The sequence below is a fragment of the Procambarus clarkii genome, chromosome 25, assembly GCF_040958095.1.
Source record: "Procambarus clarkii isolate CNS0578487 chromosome 25, FALCON_Pclarkii_2.0, whole genome shotgun sequence".
Taxonomy (NCBI): domain Eukaryota; kingdom Metazoa; phylum Arthropoda; class Malacostraca; order Decapoda; family Cambaridae; genus Procambarus; species Procambarus clarkii.
Window position 1 is genome coordinate 41,839,448 of NC_091174.1, and position 17,124 is coordinate 41,856,571.

The window sequence follows — 17,124 nt, forward strand, 5'->3', positions numbered from 1 at the left end:
TTAGATGATTTTAGAAAAATTTTGAACGTGCAACTACAAACAGAAGTGTCAACCGAAATCATTTATATGACACTCAGCTATCACATTAGCATATGATAAAGTTATTTGTTAAGCTATTTCTATCCCAAATGTTTTAGTGCAATAATACAAATTTTCAAAGTTCCCCAAAAAATTATGCAACATAATGATGTTTATAAATATTTATAAAATCAATAAATGAACTTTTGACAAAAGTGCCTTTACAGTTTTTTAGAGGCATAAACTCTACATATAAAGTGCATGTTTCATGTAAATTGAATAAAACTGAAAGAGTTATAGGAACGTTTATGTTACTTGAAAATAAATAAGTAAAAAATAAAGTCTAAGGTGCTGCCGTCTGTGGCAGAGGTTGACATCAACCAATTTTCTGGCACCCTTGACACCCTTACAGATAGGCGTACGTGCAGTCAGGTGTATCAGTTTCATGCAAATCGTCTGATAAACAAATAAGAAAAACAAAATTGAAAAAAAATAAAATCATTTTTTTAACTAAATTTTGGGGGGATAAAACTAATTATTAAATATAATAGCTGAGAGTCATAGACATGATTTCAGTTGACACTTGTGTTTGATGATAGTTTTTTACGATTTTGGAAAATTTTTGACACCATTTGACGCAAATTTTTGACACAATTTTTTTTAAAATTCAATATTTTTTTCTCCCTTCCTATTTATGCTACGATGCTGAGACGTGGACCAGATGAAACCTATTTCATATAAGACTCGTCAAAAAAACTTGATTGAAATCGAACTAATTTTCATTTATTGCATATTTGGCACTGATGGCAGTTTTTTCCACTAAAATTAAAGAAACCCATGACACAAATATTGTTAGACCTAGATGCTCTAGATATTTCATCCCATAGATGCTTTGCTTCCATTCTGTCTAAGTTTGGTGTCCTGTATATAACTCCTATTATAAGAATATTTGTTTTTTCCTTTAATTCTAGCCATATAGTTTCTGTGTGTACCTCAGTTTTGATTCCTTCTTTGAGACTACATTTTAAATTTTGCCTACATGTATGGCTACTGCCCCTCCTCGTCTAATATATCTATCTGTGTGAAATAATTTTAATCCATTTATTTGATATTTAGCTAATAGTTTTCTATTTTCTACATTCATCCACGTTTCAGTAAGTGCAATAATATAATTTTTTTCTGTGCAGACACGAGCATGTAAATCATTTATTTTGTTTCTTAGACTCCTTCTGTTCAGGTAACTGTTATGATCCCAGGAATCCGAAAAACGAGTCTCCCCTTGAGAATTATTCTATCAAGCCTGACCTGACTAGATGGTCTAGGAAATATAGAGGTGAAGACACAGATGTAAAATAGTTGGTCGGATTTAATAAACAATTTGAGATTATGGGCAGTGAATAAGAAAATAGATAAATGACTGGTTAGGAGATGTGGATAATTTGCTGGAGGCATGAGGCTCGCTTCTGGAGGGCTTTGACACTCACTTGAGTGCCAGACATCGCAGGGGGAAGCTGTGCTCCGTTTGAGCTCCCATCAGAAAGGAACCCCTAGTGATATATCTCCAAGAGAGGAGAAGTGTGCAGACGTTCCAGCTGTGGGATCGAGCTGGGAACGTTGTGGTCTCAAGTCCTGGACGGCGAGGAGTGTTTATTATGCCGTCCAGAGACATTATCGTGGGCCGTGGGAGTGCCCTGACCAGACTCCGTCAGAGGGAGGAGCGCCCTCGACTAGACAATCTGTGGTAAGCACGATTTAAGCCAGTCTATAGCGATTAATTGTAGTTTGTCGTGTGCCCAGCGACAGTAGGCCTAAAATAAGAGACTGGAGAGGGAGGAACGTCCTGGAGAACAGAGCGACGTCCGTCTCCTCTGAGCGCTGGCAGGTGACTGAGGGATCCCAGCTCCTGGCGGCAGAGGACCCTCCCAGAGTGAGTGAGGACCGCCGGGCAAGGCGGAACATGGACCAGCCCAAAACGGGGAAGTCCACTCTCACAGTATGTAGAGAGCAGATAGATGTTGGAGGCAAACATATTGTGTGGTTATTTTTGTTTATGTGTTTAAAGGAGAAACATTTTTTATTGGAGTGTCAATGGGTTGCAGGTTTGTCTTTGGGGAAGAAGTTGTTGAGAACTTCGAAGCCAGCACAGAGGGAGTAGTTGATGAGACTCCAAGGTAGTGGAAGAGAGGACCTCGAGCTGTGAGGAGAAGCAGTGAAGAGGAGTGTCACGTGCTTCTGTAGAGGTGGTGAAGCACCATAGTTGCTCGAGGGAACTTCATGGTGTAGCAGCCAGGAGAGCTGTGGAGGACCCTAGTAGAAGTGATGAAGTACCATAGTTGCCCAAGGAAAACTTCATGGTGTAGCAGCCTGGAGGAGCTGCAGAGGATCCTGGTAGTTAAACTTGGAAGAACCTGAAGAGATCTGGGTAATGAACTTCCAGAGGTGAAGGGAAGTCTAAATGATTACTTGTAGAGAGGTGATAGAGTGTTTGTCATTAGCGTGCAAGACGCAGTGAGAGGTGAGTGACTGTTTTTCATTTTTGTACCGAGGAGTACTTGTACTGAAGTTTAGAGTTACAGTCGTAGGATGGATTACCTACAGATGTATGTGTTCTAGGACTGAAAGGGTGATCGATTGATCATTGTTGTGTATCAAGGAACATTTATACTTATATATATATATATGTTATTGCATTCATACGCTGATTTTCCTTGTACATGTTTATAGATATATATATTCTCTTGTTGACAGTGCAACATTGTATTATAAGACTTGATCTACTTGAGGAGGTTGGTAGCATTAGGTGGTGAATCAGAAGATAGGATACCACTTGATAAGCAGATGATAGAGTTCTGATAGTGTTAGAGTGCAACCTGACTGAAATAGTATAGAGTGTAGGATTCAGTATTATTATATGTGTGTATGTATTGTGTATGTGCTTTGTCCAGTAAATGTATTCAAATTTGCTGGTGTTTGCCCTTGTCCTAGTGAGGCTTCCCAGGAAGTAGTAAAGAAGGAGAGAGAGAGAAAGAACCAAGAACCACTGCTGTGGACGGGGTTGGACAGAATACTAGTAAGTCAAAGGGGATTGAGGAGATCATATCACCTAAGGAGAAAGTGGGGAGTCACAGCGGCTCGAGAGGGTGTGTGCACGTGACAACGAGGCAAAGTATTGGAGCCGCATCCCCTAAACGTGTGACGTTGAGCCCCTCTCCAAGAGCCAGAAGCGCCCAGGGTGATCTCCTGGTAAAGTATAAGCACTCTACCGAGTTGTGGGTTGGGTTGTCCAGAAAGAAGGGTCAACGACGACAACACCACCAATCCACAATACAATAGTAATATACCATAAGTGTATAGTTATTTTGAAGCCCTTCTCTTTCATTGATCATTTTGCCAATTTGTTTCCCCCACAAACACATACTTTTATTACCTCGTTTTTCCATGTCAATTCCCATACCTCTATCTACTAACAGTTTAAATCCAAACAAACCCCTCTAACCACAGGTTCCAACGAGTTCACAACAGCAACAGCCCCAGCCCTAGATACATACTAGGATTATAATACTAATCATAGTATCCTCTAAGAAAGTTAATAATTTTCTAACCAAATCATTCTCAACTCGACGTTCCATTCACATGACGTCTTCTACTTTTAAACCCAAGGTGGAGAACGTTCAGTCTGGACCCATATACCAAGGTACTGGTGGTAATAGATCTTCAGTTGGTCTGACAGGGTCGACAACTTAAATGGTGTGTTTTGGTTGTCATTGGCGACGTCGTGTTGTAAAGTCTTGTTTTAAGTTGCACCCAGACCTCAGGCCTACTGGTTTTGTCATGAGTGAAAGGGTGCAGACTGATCGTTCTAATCTTGTATCAGTCAAGCCAAAGCAGATGACGGGATTACGAGCCTTACTTATATACAGGATATATTTTGTGTCATAAATGATGATGAAAGCATGTTGGAATGTTGAGAGAGAGACTGGGGCTTCCCCAGCTATTATTGAGGACAGTATTCTATCTGATACGGAAAAGATTGACACCGAAAAATTTTCATTACTTCCGGGATTTGCAGGCATTATTCAACAAACGCCATTGATTCAAGTACATGTTAAGTCCCAGATAACTCCAGGTTTCTGGACCCTTTATGTTTGTAAAGAGTGGCCAGTCCCTGGTGTTCATATAATCCTGGGAAATGATGATGCTATTACACAATTTGTGGAAAAGGATTGTGCCATTATTTTAGCAAAACCTAATAGTGTAAGGTTACAGAAGGATGCCGTGGTTGATGTGGTTTCCCCTGCATGTGCTGTGAACAGTTGTTAAAGTGTAAAGTCTCATGTTAGTTCTGTTATTACCAAGGTAAATATTCCAGAGACCAAGAGCTCTTAAAGGTTAAGTGGGAGACGGCTATTTCCGATCATCGTTAGGCTAAGCTGGATGGCGAGAGTGAGACTGTTGTAGTGACCTCGCCTTAACCTAGCCTAGAGGATTGTTGTGTTGAGGTCAGAGTACCAGTTATTGCTCGCTAGCTCTCTAGCGAGCAATAACTAGTATAGTAAATATTACTAGTTATCACCATTCTTTCTCTCCGTCCCATCCTAAATCCTTATCCTGACCCCCTACCAAGTGAAATATAGTCGTAATGACTTGGTAGTCTACCCTTGGTAGACTTCTCTTGATAGTTCCCTTCCCTTCGATAGCTCCAGAGTTTGTGTTAGGTGCATTGGGTAAGTTAACGGAGGCTGAGACTAAATTTTCTGAGTGTTGGGAAATAAATATTTAAGTAACTGTCATTTCCTATTGAGGAGGCCGTGTCTTCTTTACTTGTAATGGGGGAAAGCAAGGGAATCTTCTTCAGTAAGGAGATTCTCATAAGAAAATGGTGACCTGAGGAGTCTCCTGTTTACCTGTGAGATAAGAACCCAGATAATTATCCCCAGTAACTCTAGAGAGAGAGTGCTCCAAATAGCTGATGATGACCTCGAGGAAGAATAGGATTTCCAAAATTGTAACTTGTTGTATGGGACCCAAAGTGAATTGATATAACCAAGTATTATTGTTCTAAGGAAGATTGATTGCGTAACAATCGGTAAACCTAACCAGGCCATATGGCCTCAAGAACACCGTTGTTGTACCACAGGAACTCTTCTCCCATGTAGTAGTGGACTGTGTGCCAAGCCAAGGTGGGTGGTGTCCCCTGTTACTGGACTGGTTGCGAGTCCTGTTGCGGGGTCGGACGCCGGGCCGACCGCAGGTAGAGGAGTTGGGAGAAGGTCGCCTGGTACCGTCACCGTCGGAAGTCCATTTGCGGTGAGCAGCCTGTTTATGGTGTGGACGTATAGGTTGACGTCGTTGCCCGCCAATTTGTCGGCCAGGTGTAGAAGTACCGGTAGGAGGGTGTTGTTGGTGTTAACGGCAGGCTTGGGTCATGGTTGTGAGGGCTGCGAAAGTGAGCTTGAAGGTGAGAGACCAGCGGAAAGCTGGTCCCTTACCGGGAAAGTGGACGTAGGCGGGTTGGCTAGCTGAGGTGAGGGGGAACTTGCCGTCATCTTTTTTATTTCCTCCTGCCGGTGGAGACACTCAGGTGAAACTGCAGTTTGTGGGCCATTGCAGAGTAGGCAGTGTCGGTGCGAGGGTGTGCAGGCTGTGTAGTGATGCTCCTGGGAGCAGATACTGCATTTCTGCACTTGCTCGGTGCACCTACTAGTGTAGTGAGAGTACCGATAGCACTTGAAGCACTAACGGTGCTCCGTGTATCGTTGCTTGGTCACGTGGGCAGGTGGAATCGTAATTCCGGCGCACTTAAGGCCGTGTTCTTTGGCGTGGATCGCTGCGATGACCGTGCTGAAGGTCACTTTCAGTGTGGGTCTGCGGGTGTTGTTGGAGTTAGTGCTGGTCTTAGCCACTACCGCGGTCAGCATCGGGTTCAGGGAATTGATGCTGGCGAGGTTGTCGTCGTCGCTGTGGTCGGAGATCCATGCGCTGATGTGTCTGGCAAACACAGTCCTGTCGGCCAGGTACCGTCGTGGAGGAGTGAGGGGGTTAGTCTGGCGTCTAGCAGGGTCGTCGTGGTGGAGGCGGCGAATATCTTCTCCAGGTCGTTGTCGCTGGAGAAGAGAAGGTGAACACCTCTGGTCTCCAGGATGTCAGCCGGTGAGACATTTCCGATGGTAGAGACCTTTTTCTAAGACCTCAGCCGTGGTGAGAATGAGGTCTTCTCGGAGGTGAACCTTGACTCTATGCAACATATGGTGCAGGTACCATAGATGCTTCGGTCTGTGCGTCTTTGTCGCAACTCGGTCTTGACCTGGGTTGTGATTTGAATGTGTGTTGTCCACTGAGGATGTTGTTGTTGTTGTTCAAGATTCAGCTACCTGGAACAAAAGTTCCAAGTAGCACGGGTTATGGTGAGTTCGTAGTGGACTTACCTGGCACAGGAGCAGGGCAAGTAGCATGGGCTATGGTGAGTCCGTACTGGACTTACCTGACACAGGAGCAGGGCTGAAACTTGTGTATTCACCTAGTTGTGCTTGTGGGGGTTGAGCTCTGCTCTTTCAGCCCGCATCTCAACTGTTTCTACTACTACTTTCTTTCCACACACACACACACACACACACACACACACACACACACACACACACACACACACACACACACACACACACACACACACACACACACACACACACACACACACACACACACACACACACACACACACACACACACACACACACACACACACACACACACACACACACACACACACACACACACACACACACACACACACACACACACACACACACACACACACACACACACACACACACACACACACACACACACACACACACACACACACACACACACACACACACACACACACACACACACACACACACACACACACACACACACACACACACACACACACACACACACACACACACACACACACACACACACACACACACACACACACACACACACACACACACACACACACACACACACACACACACACACACACACACACACACACACACACACACACACACACACACACACACACACACACACACACACACACACACACACACACACACACACACACACACACACACACACACACACACACACACACACACACACACACACACACACACACACACACACACACACACACACACACACACACACACACACACACACACACACACACACACACACACACACACACACACACACACACACACACACACACACACACACACACACACACACACACACACACACACACACACACACACACACACACACACACACACACACACACACACACACACACACACACACACACACACACACACACACACACACACACACACACACACACACACACACACACACACACACACACACACACACACACACACACACACACACACACACACACACACACACACACACACACACACACACACACACACACACACACACACACACACACACACACACACACACACACACACACACACACACACACACACACACACACACACACCACACACACACACACACACACACACACACACACACACACACACACACACACACACACACACACACACACACACACACACACACACACACACACACACACACACACACACACACACACACACACACACACACACACACACACACACACACACACACACACACACACACACACACACACACACACACACACACACACACACACACACACACACACACACACACACACACACACACACACACACACACACACACACACACACACACACACACACACACACACACACACACACACACACACACACACACACACACACACACACACACACACACACACACACACACCAGGAAGCAGTCCGTGACTGCTGACTAACTCCCAGGTACCTATTTACTGCTAGGTAACTGGGGCATAGGGTGCAAGAAACTCTCCCTATCGTTTCTCTCCGGCACCCAGGATCGAACCCAGGACCACAGGATCACGTGTACAGCGTACTGTCCGCTCGGCGGCGGGCTCCCTGAACTCCCTGTTTGGATAGGGGTGTATGTCTGAGTCCACTGATGATGTTATTGTTGTTATAGATTCAGCAACTCGGAACAAGTTCCAAGTAGCACGGGCTATGGTGAGCCCGTAACTTACCTGGCACAGGAGCGGGGCAAGTAGCACGGGCTATGGTGAACCCGTAGTGGACTTACCTGGCACAGGAGCGGTGCTGTCTGCACTGACGATAAGCTGAATGGGCTTATATTACATGCTTCTCCCTCACCTTCGCCAAACTAACCAACATCTGGTAGGTTACCTGATTGATCCTGTACCCTTGGGAAGAAGAATTAACTGTAATTAGTTTTGCACTTGTGAACAGTAATTAGTGGACCAAGAAATAGTGTAGGACTTCTTGGGATATAGAACACTTAGTGATTGGTTAAGAAGAATTAACAGACCAATCTCATTATCTGCATCTAAGCTAATGAGAATATAGAGCAAGTATATTACTAGTTAAGATACTTCCTATATAACTTCCCCTCCCAGGGGATAAAAGAGAAAGAATAAAACGGAAGGGAAGGGAACTATCAGGGAAAAGCGCCAAGTTATTACGACTGTATATCACTTGGAAGGGGTCAGGATAAAGATTTGGGTTGGGACAAGGGGAAGGAATGGTGCTCAACCACTTGTGGATGGTTGGGGATTGAACGCCAACCTGCATAAAGCCAGACCGTCGCTCTACGGTACAGTCTAAGTGGTTGAGAATAAGACGCTATTGTTCCCTGGGTCGCTATGAAACATGTAGATCCGGTACCAAAAGATGCAGGCAGCGTGGGGATGGGCTCGGTCACAGAGACCATACAGGGTAGCTGAATCAGGAGAAAAGGATGTACACGGTTGTTGTGTCCTGCGTCACTGGTAGAGCAAGTAGGTCCGGAGCAGAGGGGCTTGGACACCAGGACTATAGAAGGTAATGTTAGCAGGTAGTCTGGACTGAGGACTATGAGGGAATCGCTGTTTAGTGATGTATTGTCCTGGTGGCGACAAAGAGTCGGAAACGTATCTGCAGGTCTTGTACTGCGCAAGTGAAGTGCTTAAGTCGGAAGAGTAGCGGGACGCAGTAAACGTGGTAGATGAATCTAATGAAGGAGCAGCTGTGATGGGAATCCCTGGAGGACCAGCAGTGCCCTGGTACCGGCGGAGAGTCGGCAGGACAGGGGGTAGATCCCGCATGATGTAGTTAATGGTGAGACTGTCGGATGCGTAAGCGATGATCATGATAAAAGTCACAGCTATGGCAAGGTTGAAGGCAGCGTTCCAAGGCAGGCTGTAGCAGTAGTGGTTGAGGTCCAACGAGAGGCCATGTAGTTCATCAGGGCTGGGTGGCTGGGTATTGTCGACACTTTCTCGGTCACCAATGTACCGAATGTTTACATACTGGAGCTTTGATGATAAGACACAAATAGACTATGAGATTCTTATATATACTTAGTATATCCTTGATTACAGGCGTCGGTTTATTGGCAATGTAGTGACGTTTTGTAGCAGTTGAGACCAAGCCTGGAGCTGAGTAACGCAGGGCGGAGTGAGGCTTGGTTTTGAGGTAAATGCGTAGAACATGGTGCTCTGAACGTGGGCGGAGTCGAAGAGCTCGAATTCGGGACGAAAGCGTGGGAGCTCAAATTCCAGCCGATTCCAGATTCCGACGCGCACCCGGAATCTGGCTGTCTGCTCTGAGTTGAGGCTGAGGCGTCTTGTGAGGGTAGGAACTGGACTCGTCGAGTGCTATATTGTTGCTGGTGAATGTGCAAGATGTGCGTCAACTCTCAAGCGTCTGAGATAGACTGATGATGATTTGTTGTTGTTTTAGATTCAGTTACTTGGAACAAAAAGTTCCAAATAGCACGGACAATGGTGAGCCCGCAGTGGACTTACCAGGCACAGTAGCGGGGCTGTATCTGGATTACAATGATAATTTGTTTTTGTTGTTTTAGATTCAGCTACTAGGAACAAAAGTTCTATGTAGCATGGGCAATGGTGAGCCTGCAGGGGACTTACCTGGCACAGGAGCGGGGCTGTAACTTGTAAAGATGGGAGCGAGTCGTTGGTATTTTAGATTTAACTACTCAGAACAAAAAGTTACAAGTAGCACGGGCTATAATCAGTCCGTCGTACTCACCTGGCACAGGAGATGTGTGGATGATGATTGATTGATGAAGATTAAGATTAAGCCACCCAAGAGGTTACACGGGCATGAATCACCCGTAAATATGATGATTCTCTGAAGAGGGCTTATATTCCAAGCTTCCCCCTCACCTAGGCCGAAATGACCAACATCTGGTTGGTTACCTGTCAGCTGACCTGATTGATCCCGTACCCTTGGAAAGATATAATAATTGTAATTAGTGGTTAATGAGTTGGTGTAGGACTTCTAGGAATGTAGAACATTAGAAATAGGCTATGTAGAATTAACTAACCCATTTCATTATTTGCACTTAAGTTAATGGGAATATTGAGCAAGTATGTTACTAGATAATATACTTGCTTTAATCTTAAACATAGTTTAGATTTTCCCATTTCCTATGCTTTCCTCCTTCTATGTGACTAATATTATTTCATGAAATTTATCTTTGCAATTCATAAGATTTTAATTATTATCCAAATATTTTTTTAACTTTCCAGCTTAGTTAAAAGAGATACAATTTGTCCTTGTACAGGTGTCGTCAATGATGCTGAGTGTGACCAAACGTTTAGCTACTTGTGAGGGTTCTAATGCCAGTGACAGTGTTTCCTTGACTGGCATGGTGCATGACAGAGGACTCACTATGCTGGTGACAGTGTTGTTTCTTGAACAGGCTTGGTGAGTGATGACGACTCCTCATGCTACTACCACTACCTTTTCTGGGCAGGCTTAGTTTATAATTAAGTAGTAGTTCTAATTATAGTGATACTACTTTTTCTGGGCAGGCATGGTCCATGATTGGTGGGTTCTTTATCTTGGCATCGGCAGTGCTGGCTGTGACATGGCGTTCAGCTCATCCTGGCGTGGAGAGATCAGTCTCTATCCAAACAGCTGTTGCCACTGCTCTTAAAACAGCTATTCATATTGGTAAGTCTATCACTTGCTAAATTTTATCAGCAAATATTAAAACTAATCTCATGCGTTCTTTTCTTTTGTCACGCTGGGCTGCCTGATATTGAACTACCTCCTCTTTTGCTAGTTTAGAAGAAAACCAACTAGAAGGAGTTCTCATTTAGATCTTGCACAGTGGTCCCATAATATGATGTCACGACCATATCTATGAACCGGTTCCACAGGAGCTGTATCATGTGAAGTACTTCAAATGCTCTGACCAATATTCGCTAATGCCTGCAGGGTTTGATTATCAGACTTGGAGGCCAAATGATAAAAAAATATTGACAATTTTTTTCAGAAAAAAATGAATAGAAACCATGGTGAGTAGTACCTTGGTGTGGGAGTATGTCTCCCAAGATTCTCCCACAGCTGATTTGAATGACTTATTGCAGTGCACAGTGCACTGATCCTCGTGCACAAGCCTATCTCTCTTAACCCTGGATAGTGACCTGGCATGTTGGGTATCCCTGCCCACTTAACCAGGAACACTTTCATAGTACAGAGGCCGCCGTATGTCCAGGCAGGAAGTAGATACAGGGAGTTAAGCATACTTGCCACCAAGGGTCAGTGAGTACATTGGCTGGGGCAAGCGTGAGAGACAGTAGAGGGGAGATGCCAACGAGGGAACCGTCTGACCTCTGGGGTCAACCGGCGCGATGGTAAATAACAGCGATGATGTGTTCGTGACGTGTTCATGACGTCACCTCTCCTACTGCTCATCGAACGAGCTAATATGATTGGTTCCCGCTCATTTGCTGCAATGCTATTGGTCAAATTGTAATCCCCTTGTGTGTGCCCCACAAGATGCCCTGACCTTCAGGCAAAACCATTCTCGAGAGGGATCTCTTGCAAAGTGGACGTGTAGCTGTTCTGTCTAGCGGCCACTAGACTGAACACCGTCTATTCCTCACCGTCAAGTTAAACTCAGCGTCTATTCGATATACCACACATTCGCCCAGAATCACGAGTGTGAATATATTGTTCAGAAGCCTAAAGTGACAAATCTCCAGAGCGAAACAGACTGGTATCAGGTAACCCCTGGTGACAAAGATCGTTGTGAGTGACTTAGAGTAAACTAAGGCAGTGCCGCCGCCTAAGTAACCTGTGTGTGACTTTACCAGAAGTGTACCTGCATGGTACTACAGCCGCCGCCAGCCGCCACTCGTCCCGAGTGTGTACCTCAGTACCCCAGTACCTCTAGGCGCCCGCCGCTGCCCTCACTACTACGTGACGTCACCACCTTACTCATCGCCAGTGCCAGTGTGTGTGCGTGTGTCTGTTTGTTAAGCATACAGCACGCCACCTACGAGTGCTTGTATAAATGTGCCTGAGTGGGTGAGTGAGTAAGGAAAGGTACCTTATCTGTAAGTACAAGATCTTGTCATTGTTTTATTGTGTCTGTGTTGATCTGAGAGATCAACCACAGTTCTCACCTTCTCATACCTGTCACTGGTCATAGGTGAATCGACGGTGAATGCGTGGTTATCTGTGTGGTATCACTGCATTTCACTAGTCTGTGAATGTGAGCTTCACATACACCACACATTTAGTTATTGTGTGACATTATTATTGTGCATGTTATTGCTTGTCCCATTGACAGTGTAGTTGTGTTTATTGCATATCATCATTACCGAGTATCCGGTTGGAACTCTTGTGATCCCTTTGCATACCGGCAGTTAGGTTGCCGTGTTAATGATTGGCTGTCAACTGTGTTAAGTTAGGTGTTTCGCCACGAGTGGATACGAGTCGATTAGCCAGACGTCAAGAGTCTCGCTAATACAACCATAGCCTTTCTGACGCCAACCTAAAGTAAATCAAGCACCCTGCGTATTAGTGGTTAAGTTAGTAAATAACTACTGTTAAGCTTCATGCGGTGTTTCCATTGAACCACTTCGGAATACTGCCAACATTACTCAAGCCTTCAGCTCTAAGTGTCTTCAACACTGAGTTGCCTAAGTCACTAAGCTATAAATGTGATGAGGACCCTAGGAGTCCCTTAAAGTGATAAATCATTGAGGAGATTCCAACGATCAACGTGGAGCAGGACCAGGTGAGGCTAGTCTGAGAAGAGACCCTCAAGGACTCTAACTCGACCTTGCTCCCAGGCCCTGTACGGTTGCTCTCGTATTTTCTATTCTGCTAATTCTGACATTTTCGTGAAGCGTCTACCAAATGTACATTGGCGACGTACGCATTGCAGTCGTGAAAGCAAAAAAGAAAACCCCACACTTGGCCTATGGCAATGCCGTAGTGCAAATCCCATGTTAAATTGTATACAATTTAATGTCATTATGGGTAAATCCCCCTTCCCCGGTCATATACCGAACTTGTGACCTAGGTCATGCATACTATTGTGTTTAATTTGTTAAAAAAAATTCAAACATTAGATCTATGTCCCAAAAGTGGTACATATATAGATCTATGTACCAAAAGTGGTACATATATGGATCTATGTACCAAAAGTGGTACATATATAGATCTATGTACCAAAAGTGGCAGTGAGCAACAGTCTGTAGAAAGAGGAAGATTTGTGCCATTGTCTTACACTATGTACCAACTGTGTAAACACTCTATGCAAATAAAGGGACCTAGTCCATGGAACTCACTCCTCAATGAAATTAAAAGCTGTCCAACTTTTGCCTCATTCAAAAACAAAACTAAAAAGTACCTAATTCATCATAGCTTCCGACCTTGTGCTTTAAAATTGCACTGTATTTAGTGCTACCCAATCTCCCAATCTTTATGTAGCTAATCCAAACAACTTTACCACTGTGATCATTTCTGTCTTCTTATATGTGCTATTAATATGCTGCATTGTGCCTATTAATCTTTGTTAAATTACCAGTCAAGCTATCAATATAATCAATCAGAGCTACTAATGTGCTTTAATATACCTACTAATCTCTCTCATCTCATTTTTTTCTTGCAATGTACCTGTTATCATTTTATAAATTCTGTTAGAATTTATCTACTTAAAATTATCTGTTTGATTAAGGACCTGCCTGAAACGCTGCGCGTAATTGTGGCTTTACAAGAATGTAAATACCATGCTATGTATCCTCACAAATCCAATGTACCTTCTTGTATATATATATATATATATATATATATATATATATATATATATATATATATATATATATATATATATATATATATATATATATATATATATATGTCGTACCTAGTAGCCAGAAAGCACTTCTCAGCCTACTATGCAAGGCCCGATTTGCCTAATAGGCCAAGTTTTCATGAATTAATTGTTTTTCGACTACCTAACCTACCTAACCTAACCTAACCTAACTTTTTCGGCTACCTAACCTAACCTAACCTATAAAGATAGGTTAGGTTAGGTTAGGTAGGGTTGGTTAGGTTCGGTCATATATCTACGTTAATTTTAGCTCCAATAAAAAAAAATTGACCTCAAACATAATGAAATAGGTAGCTTTATCATTTCATAAGAAAAAAATTAGAGAAAATATATTAATTCAGGAAAACTTGGCTTATTAGGCAAATCGGGCCTTGCATAGTAGGCCGAGAAGTGCGTTCTGGCTACTAGGTACGACATATATATATATATATATATATATATATATATATATATATATATATATATATATATATATATATATATATATATATATATATATATATATATATATATATATATTATTAAATATGACCGAAAAAGTAAGATTAATAATTCTAACACGAATTTTCTCAATCTTTCGTACATTTCTTTTCACTGTTGGAGGTGAAAAATCAAAAATCAATTCTCCAAAATTCATTTTTATTTCTAGTCTGACGCGACACGAGCGCGTTTCGTAAAACTTATTACATTTTCAAAGACTTTAGTTCACAAATACACAACTGAATAAAACTTACGCATCTCCGATTTTATATCTACATTTGAGTGAGGTGGAAGGGGTGATGTGGCATTAACACAAGACATAACAAGATGTGGTATTAATAGGGTATTAATTTCATCAACACAAGACAGAACAAGAGTATTAATAGGGTATTAATTTCATCAACACAAGACAGAACACGAAACAGTGGATATTGAATAGAAGTGTTTGTAGAAAGCCTATTGGTCCATATTTCTTGATGCTTCTATATTGGAGCGGAGTCTTGAGGTGGGTAGAATATAGTTGTGCAATAATTGGCTGTTGATTGCTGGTGTTGACTTCTTGATGTGTAGTGCCTCGCAAACGTCAAGCCGCCTGCTATCGCTGTATCTATCGATGATTTCTGTGTTGTTTACTAGGATTTCTCTGGCGATGGTTTCGTTGTGGGAAGAGATTATATGTTCCTTAATGGAGCCCTGTTGCTTATGCATCGTTAAACGCCTAGAAAGAGATGTTGTTGTCTTGCCTATATACTGGTTTTTTTGGAGCTTACAGTCCCCAAGTCCTTACATTTGAAGGCATAGACGACGTTAGTCTCTTTTCAAGCGTTCTGTTTTGTGTCTGGAGAGTTTCTCATGAGTAGGCTGGCCGTTTTTCTGGTTTTATAGTAAATCGTCAGTTGTATCCTCTGATTTTTGTCTGTAGGGATAACGTTTCTATTAACAATATCTTTCAGGACCCTTTCCTCCGTTTTATGAGCTGTGGAAAGGAAGTTCCTGTAAAATAGTCTAATAGGGGGTATAGGTGTTGTGTTAGTTATCTCTTCAGAGGTTGCATGGCTTTTCACTTTCCTTCTTATGATGTCTTCGACGAAACCATTGGAGAAGCCGTTATTGACTAGGACCTGCCTTACCCTACAGAGTTCTTCGTCGACTTGCTTCCATTCTGAGCTGTGGCTGAGAGCACGGTCGACATATGCGTTAACAACACTCCTCTAGTACCTGTCTGGGCAGTCGCTGTTGGCATTTAGGCACATTCCTATGTTTGTTTCCTTAGTGTAGATTGCAGTGTGGAAACCTCCGCCCTTTTCCATGACTGTTACATCTAGAAAGGGCAGCTTCCCATCCTTTTCCATCTCGCAAGTGAAACGCAGCACGGAACTCTGCTCAAATGCCTCCTTCAGCTCCTGCAGATGTCTGACATCAGGTGCCTGTGTAAAAATGTCGTCAACATACCTGCAGTATATGGCCGGTTTCAAGTTCATGTCGACTAAGACTTTTTGCTCGATGGTACCCATGTAGAAGTTTGCAAACAGGACACCTAGGGGAGAACCCATGGCGACCCCATCTACTTGCTTATACATGTGCCCATCCGGGCTCAAGAAGGGTGCCTCTTTAGTACAAGCTTGGAGTAGTTTCCTCAGAATACTTTCTGGCATGTCAAGAAGAGTACAGGCTGGATCACGATACACTCTGTCGGCTATCATTCCGATTGTCTCGTCCACAGGTACGTTGGTAAACAGCGATTCTACGTCCAACGAGGCTCTTATCCCTGTGGCCCGTGTGCCCCGCAGTAAGTCCACAAATTCCTTTGGAGACTTCAGGCTGAAGGCGCAAGGAACATAAGGAGTCAGCAGGCCGTTGAGTCGTATCTGGCTAATGAACTGGCAATCATTAGCCAGATACCCACACCCACGTACAGACTGGCGAAGCGACTCAACGGCCTGCTGACTCCTTATGTTCCTTGCGCCTTCAGCCTGAAGTCTCCAAAGGAATTTGTGGACTTACTGCGGGGCACACGGGCCACAGGGATAAGAGCCTCGTTGGACGTAGAATCGCTGTTTACCAACGTACCTGTGGACGAGACAGTCGGAATGATAGCCGACAGAGTGTATCGTGATCCAGCCTGTACTCCTCTTGACATGCCAGAAAGTATTCTGAGGAAACTACTCCAAGCTTGTACTAAAGAGGCACCCTTCTTGAGCCCGGATGGGCACATGTATAAGCAAGTAGATGGGGTCGCCATGGGTTCTCCCCTAGGTGTCCTGTTTGCAAACTTCTACATGGGTACCATCGAGCAAA